The sequence below is a fragment of the Octodon degus genome, unplaced genomic scaffold, assembly GCF_000260255.1.
Source record: "Octodon degus isolate 3935 unplaced genomic scaffold, OctDeg1.0 scaffold00018, whole genome shotgun sequence".
NCBI lineage: Eukaryota > Metazoa > Chordata > Mammalia > Rodentia > Octodontidae > Octodon > Octodon degus.
In genome coordinates this window covers 21,331,011-21,338,573 of record NW_004524594.1, presented here as the reverse complement: position 1 = coordinate 21,338,573, position 7,563 = coordinate 21,331,011, and positions in this window count along the sequence as shown.

The following is a 7,563-nucleotide window of genomic DNA, read 5'->3' as shown; positions in this document are numbered from 1 at the left end:
ACAGCAGATGGGACTTTGACATCCCCAGGCCAAGGAGAAGGAAAATGAGATGCAGCCTCCACATAGCTTCTAGACAGTGCTCACTGGAGTGGGTATGAACAATGACTTCCCTGTCCAAGCCACTCCCAAGCCAGTGGGGTATGGGGGAGGACAGACCTCTAAGCACTTGCCTTCAAACAAGTATGGTATGTCACTAAATATAATGGCCAGAGGACCAGGCAATCCAAGGAGGGTCCCCTGACCACATAAGAAGGGAGTTGGAGGGCTTTCTGAAGGAGGCTATGCTACTTGCACAGAGAGGGGGGAAGGTGACTATATTGATAAACAGGGAAGGGTCCAAGCAAAGAAGGCTGGTATGACAAGATGAAAGGAGAGGAGGTCACTGCAGCATAGTGACAGAGCTCACCCAGCACATTCAGGAAGCAGAGCGGAGGCCCAGGAGCAACCAGGAACAAGGAGACTGGAAGTCAAACAGCAGATACCATGAGCCCAAGAACCGCCAGATAGCTTCACTCTTACCAGCTCACAGAATAGCTCGGGGATTGCAGCTCTTCCATTCTAGGATGGCAGGAAAGGAATGAGCATGTTCTGGCAGCTCCAGCCTCAGAGGGTCTGGATGTTGATAAGAAGGCAGGTTGACCTTTGATGAAGACTCCCTTGACTGCCGGTGGGAAAGATGGGACACTCCTCGGGCTGAAGCTTTGTGTTCTATTCTAAGCCACATGGCCCCCTTGGTTTGTGTATATGACGGGGCAGTGCAGCTCAGGAGTAACTCTTCTGCTCTTTTTGATGTTTCCCTCCCCACGGTCTGCAAGGAAGACAGGCCACTCCACTGGATGACTCCCATAAACAACTGCCATTAAGGCATGCTGTACCTTTGTGACAGGAGGGTAGCCACACCCCATCAGCTGGAAGCATTTGTGCTATGTGGAAAATGTATAGCTCTCTAAGACAGCCTGAGTTCTCTTGCCCAGGTATGGTTTTCAGGTTGGGGACCCTAAATCCCATTGCCTTCCCCAATGCCTTCCCCTACAGGCTCCTTTAAGCCCTGCCTCTGTGTCCTAGAGACACACCCTATGTTCCTGGCCTCCTCCTACCCTGGTTAGTCTGGACAGCTGTGTTGGGCACATGGGCTTCTGTGAATTTCTGCAAGATGTTCAGACCTACTGGCCACAGTGAGCCTCAGTTTCCCCTATGCACTTTGACTGCAAAGTCTCTGCCAATTCCAAGACCATCCTTCCTTCATTTCCATACCTTTGAAGGTAAAGTCATCAAGAAACAAAAGGAAAGGCTAAGCGATGGGTTGGCCACCATGTAACACCCCCAAGTTTTATTGAGGTAGTGGTAAAGGAGGTGCTTTCCCTTTCCCCCAGCCCAGTTCCTACATAGCTAGCAAGCAGCAGCTCCTCCTTCTGACTCTTGTTTCGAAGCCCACGTGCCCAATCCCAAGTCCCCAAGGAGGAGGCTCCTCACAATGGCCCTAGCCCTTCACCAGGGTATCAGGTCCATCCAAGCTGCTGCCTTCTGGCTGGACAGAGGCAGAGGTGAACCCCCTATGCCTCGGTTTATAGCTCATGTGCTTCCCCAGTAACCCCAGGAACCAGTAGTGGTGCTGTGCTCATTTTACAGGTGTGGACACTGAGGCTCAGAGAGAAGTGGCTTCTCTTCTTGACCCAGAATTAGGAGGCCACCAGGCAAAGCTTTCTCAGCTCCGCTGGCTGTCTAGGAAAAGAGAAAGCAAGAAAGTGCAGAATGGAGCTCTTCAACAAAGAAAAGGCTTTTGTTTCGATATTTGCATCCTAAGAACACATTCCTCAAAAGCAGAGTGAGGTGGCACATACCTGTAATCCCAGCACTTGGGTGGCTGAGATAGGAGGATTACCACAAATTCGAGGCCAGTCCGAGTTACACAGTGAGTGACAGGCCAGCTTGAACTACTCAGTGACAGCCTGTCTCAAAATTAAATTAAGCTTAATTTAATTTAATTTTTAAAAAAGCAGAAGGGCTTTGAACAATCATGTTTCCAAGATATTCCCACAAGATAAAGAACATGTGGGTCTTCGTGTACAGACAGCACAATTCAGGCCCTGCCCAGGCCTGACTAAGCAGCAGGCTTGCATTAGGGCCCAGCAATTGGTGCATGGTTTATTGTTGTTTGTTTGTTTGTTTGTTTCAGTGCTAGGGACTGAACCAGGGCTTCTGCCTTTAGCTATATCTCTAATTTTTTTTATCTGAAGATAGGGTCTTGCCAAGATTCTTAATTTCCCAGGCTGGGCCGAAACGAGATTTTTCTGCCTCAGACTCCCAGAGTGCTGGGATTACAGGCATGTACCATCGCACATGGCTGCAGTTGGTGCTTTCTAACAAGGTAAGGACCCTGGTTAGACCTGCTCTGCTTCATTTCACGAATGAGGAAGTCTCAGATAAAGGGACAGACCCACCTGCAGCAGTCATTGGGTTCTGCCTAATTGAAGGAGTGCAAGAGCACCTGTGTTACACTTCTAGTACTCTCCTACAGAGCTCAATTACTCTCTCTATACTCAGAGTAATCCTACCTTAATCCCTTTAGAGTACTGTTGAAATTAAATACAACCACATACCGGAAGCCCTTAGCTCAATGCCCAGCACATAGCAAGTGCTCAGCATCTGGGTGCTTTCATAATAATTTTTCCAGTGGTAGTGTTAGTATTTGTCACCCACTTTGATTTCTCCAGGTGATTAAGTGGACAGGCTCTGGCCCTGGACCTAACAGCCTTGTATTCCAGCTTCCTGTGTAGACATGAAAATGAAAAAAGTGGACATGTTTGGTACTACTGTACTGATATAAAAGAATTTGGGTCCAAAATGCTCTGGATTCTAAGAGCTGATCAGGCAGAGAGTAGAGTCCCATTACCAATTGAACATATACCAGTAGTTTTCATTTAAATATCTGAACAGTTTCCCACCATAATTTCAAGAAGAAAATCTAGTGGCCTATGGTTAAGCCTGTAGTTCTGGCCAATCATGGTAGAAGACACAGGAAGACCTGGGAACCTAGGTCCCTGAAGACTCCCAGGACTGGCTGGACTCACTAGAGCTGGATTCCAGGCCCACTTGACTGCGCTTCTGTTATTTCATCTGAACCATGGGATAAGCTCCCAAGTGGTGCAGGGATGAAATGCAATCTCTGAGCTAAGACTCCAGAAGTGGTAGGTGTACTCCATCCTGACTGCTGCCTGGAGGAAGTTCAGATTCTCAAGGCCCTAGAGTTGGGGCTTCCATTTGACTTTCCCAGGACAACCCTCAGTGCTCAATCTCACATCCATCTCTATCTGTACCAGTCCTCTATGCCCTAGAGCCTGAGTGCCAATACCACCTCCTCCCGGCACCCTACCTCTATTTGTCCCATTCCCCATGCATTTTCTTCTGTGTCCCCTCAGCACTTGGCATCTCTCATAAATCATCCATCTGATGTACATAAGGAGCTCTCCATTTGCACAGAATATATAAATTGAAGTAGATTGATCTCTCTTGTTCACTGAGAGGAACATCTCGGTAGCCTGCCCCAATTTGCAGCCCATTCAGATATCTAAGCCTCATCACAGCTTTAAGTGGCATCGACACTTGGGAAATAGGTATTAGTGTGTTTGATTTGTCTTGCCCTTCTCTACTCTACACATCTCAACCCCTCTGTAAAGGGTGGGGCTGCATGCCCTGATAAATGAGCAGCAGGCATTCTTTCTCAGTGATGTGTGAAATGATATTGCAGTCCATCAATGCCATCTTAAATCCGGTGAAATAAGATATAATCCCCATTTGATAGCTGAGAAAGTTTAGGCGCATAGGGCTAAGCCGCTTCCCGAGGCACACAGCCAGCATGGGGCTAGACAAGGCTTTAAACTCAAGCAGTACAGTGGGTTTGGAATCCCAGGACTCTGTCTGGCACTCTCAAAGATGTTCCAAGTGACCCCTGCCTGCTGCTGTTCATGTCCTTGTGTGACCCCGTGCCCTTGAGATGAGGCTGCACCTGATGACTGGCTCCTAAGGAACAGGATACAGCAGAAATAATGGGCTGTCACTTCTGACATTAAGTCCCTGGGGCTTCTGGCTTCTGCTTTGTCTCCCCTCTCTGGCTCCCTCTGTCACTCATGCTAAATGAAGACAGCTGTATCCTTATTAACTACTCTTTGGAGGAGACAGTGGAGTGATAGCCCTTCATGGTAGCCTGGAGGGACCCACAACTAGAGTCCTGCTAAAACATGTCCAATTCTGGGCCCACAGAAACTGAAACACTAAATGTGTGTTTTCCTAATTCACTATTTGTTTTAAGCCACAAATCTCACTTAAACTGTCATACTTAGATGATATTAACAGGGATTAGCTCCAGAACCAATAAAAATGCTCAAAAATAGTGGCTGGAACCAGAGGAGAAAGAGGAAAAGGCAATGCGCCCTGGTCCCTTGGCTTGCACTCCACACCCCACGAGTAATTTGTCACGTAACAGTGCACAACTAATAACCCCCTATATTTAACATCAGGTATTTATACTGTCAGGCCCTGGGGCTGCAGATGAAAACAGAATAGTTCCTACCTTGAAGGAATGCTTAGTCCTCTGGGGGAAGACACATGTGTGCTAGTGCTGTGCGGTATCTGAGGCCTGGAAGAGGGGGCAGCCCACCTTCCCCAGCCTGTGTCACTCTCAGAGTCACATGAAAGGTGAGACTGCTGGCCAGATGAAGTCAGGCGGCCATGGGGAGGAAGGGGTGGAATATGTATTTTCTTCTTTCCTTGGTGGATGGGAGAGTGTTTGAAGGTTATAGGTTTAGCAAGAGTGTTCTGCGGCGGTGCATTTGATGCACACACAGGCGAGTGATTCAGCCCAATGCATCTCAGAAATGTGTGAGTCAGCAGCTCCCCCTGGTGCAGGCCTGGGAGAGGAGATTTGAGATTGTCTGTGCTGAGGCACAGGCTCTAAGAGGTGGATGACGTCCAGTAGCGCTGTCTTCGAACTGGGTTGGAGGTTATGAACACAGGAAGATGGGCAGGGTTGGAATAAACAGGCCTGGGTGCACAACAGGATATTTGTTTGAGACTTTTGGGCAGAGCGTCAAGACCCCTTGTCCATTCTTTTATAGGGCCCCTGTCTTATGGGGAATGGGAGCTGAGCCTGGAAGACTTTGAGAGACTCTTCCTAAGATGGGAGCACCAGCGTACACCCGTAATCCCAGCATTTGGGAGGCTGAGGAAGGAGGATCACAGGTTGAAGTCCAACCTTGGCAATTTTGTGACTTGGTGAGACCTTGTCTCAAAATTAAAACATCAAAAAGGCTAGAAAGAGGGAGAGAGCCTTACCCAAGAACAGCCCAGACACTGAGAGGGAGGGAAGGGCCAAGGTCAGACCCAGGGAATGAAAATGGATTGGGCCAGGCATCATAACCAGCACCTCTCTGACTGGATTCACCTGTGTGCAGCCCACTTGGGGAGGATGCGGGGCTCCTGGCTCCCATCTTGCCTCTGTCACTAAGAGTGGAGTAGGTGAGCAGAGTAGTGGAAACACGGGCTTCAAATGGGGAGTCCCAACACTGCCTCTTACCAAAGGTGCTCTCTGGCCATCTGCTTGCTCTCTGTGAGCCTCAGATTCCTACTTTATAAAATGGAACAAGTTTGGCATGGTGATACATGCTTTTAGCTAGCCAAGAGGCTGATGCAGGAAGATCACTTGGATCTAGGAGTCCAAGGGCAGCCTGAGCCACAGGAAGAGTCTATCAAAACAAAAAAGTAACCTGAATATGGTGTCACATGTCAGTAGTGCTCTAGAGGACCAAGAGAGTTCAAACCCAGTCTGGGCAATGTAACAAAACCATGTCTCAAAATTAATTACTTAATTAACTAATTTTAAAACAGGTCTGGGCATGGTAGCTCAGTGTCAAGATCCTGGTTTCAATTCCCACTACCACACAGATCAAATCAAATCAAATCAAATCCCCACCTCAGAGGACTAACATAATATTTAAATGAATTAGCTCCAGAACCAGAAAAAAATGCTGAAAACTGAAAGGAGTGTGACTCCGATGTGTGAGGTCCCTGCAGCTCAAATCCTCTGAGTCTAGGCAATCTGCCAGCCCAGCCCAAGACCTGTTCTCTTTCCCTGTCTTGTGGGACAGAGCTGCTGACAGTCTTGCTTTGAGGAACAGCCACCTTCAGAATTTTAGTTTCTTCCTTCCTTTTTTTTCTCATTAACTTTATGGAAAATCGATAATTATATAGCTTATTAATAATTGTAAACAAATACTGAAATGTGAAAGATATAAGATGTAGACAGAGTGAATTTTAGAGAAATATTTCTGAAATGAATACATAGCATGAGATTAATAATAGATTGCGCATTGTAAAAAATTACTTACAGGGCTGGTGAGATGGCTCAGTGGTCTAAAGCACCCACTTAGAACAACCTTAGCAAAGCACAGGGACCGCGGTTCAATCCCCCAGCACCGCATGCCAGCCAGCCCCGCCCCCTGGTGGGCTGAGCTGGCCACACACACACAAATAAATAAATAAAATTTTTAAAAAATTACTTACAAACTTAAATGAATATAACAATAAAATTATCTAAAATAAAAATGAAGAAGAAAGAATTTACAGATCAGTCATATAATAGTTTACTCTGTGCCAAAATCAAGAAACTTATACTCATCAAATGCCACAATAAAGCAATTATTTTGTAAAATTACTTTCCACAAAAAAAGAAACTTATACTCATATAATTAGAATAATTAGAATTGTCAAAGTAGAAAGGGGTAGGCAATAAATACTTAAAGATTTAAAATTTCTGAATTTAGTTGAAATTATAGCACTACATTTCCAAGAAAAATGAAACTTTGCACAAGCAATATGAATAAAATCATACCAAGATACACCAAAATGAAATTGTCCAAAATTAATTATAAAGAAAAACATCATTAAAGCATATACATAGAAAAAATATATTAGCTATGGAAAAACAAAAAAATAGCATCTTATTCCACATTAAAAAAAAAAGAGCAAGTGGGTAAGAAACTAGACTAATTAACTCAAAAGACTGAAAAAAAACCCTCCTCATTGAATTTTATGCTTAGCAAACATACCTTTGAAAATGAAAAGTAAAGTATTTTCCAGTTATACAAACTCAAAATATTCTAATACCTCCAGACATAATACAAAGAAAATAACAAAGACCATAATCCAGAAGGTAAGAGAAGTTGCTGTATGGTCCTGGATAAAGAATAAAGAGCTCTCAAAATGGTAGTTATGCAGGACTATGTAAAATATAATTATATTAGATGAGCCCATTTAAAAGGTCATTGAAGGGGCCAGGGAGATGGCTCAGTAGAATAAGCGTTTCCCTGGCAAGCACAAGGGCCTGAGTTCAATCTCTGGTTCCACACAAAAAAAAGAAAAAGTCATTGATTTTCACAAAGCAGTATCAATCTTATGTCAGGTTATATACATATTATTTCATATATGTGTGTGCATGTGTGTATAAAAGACAAGAAGTAATATAGAGTCAATGAAAAATGGAAATATACTTTTTAAAGTTTCTAATAC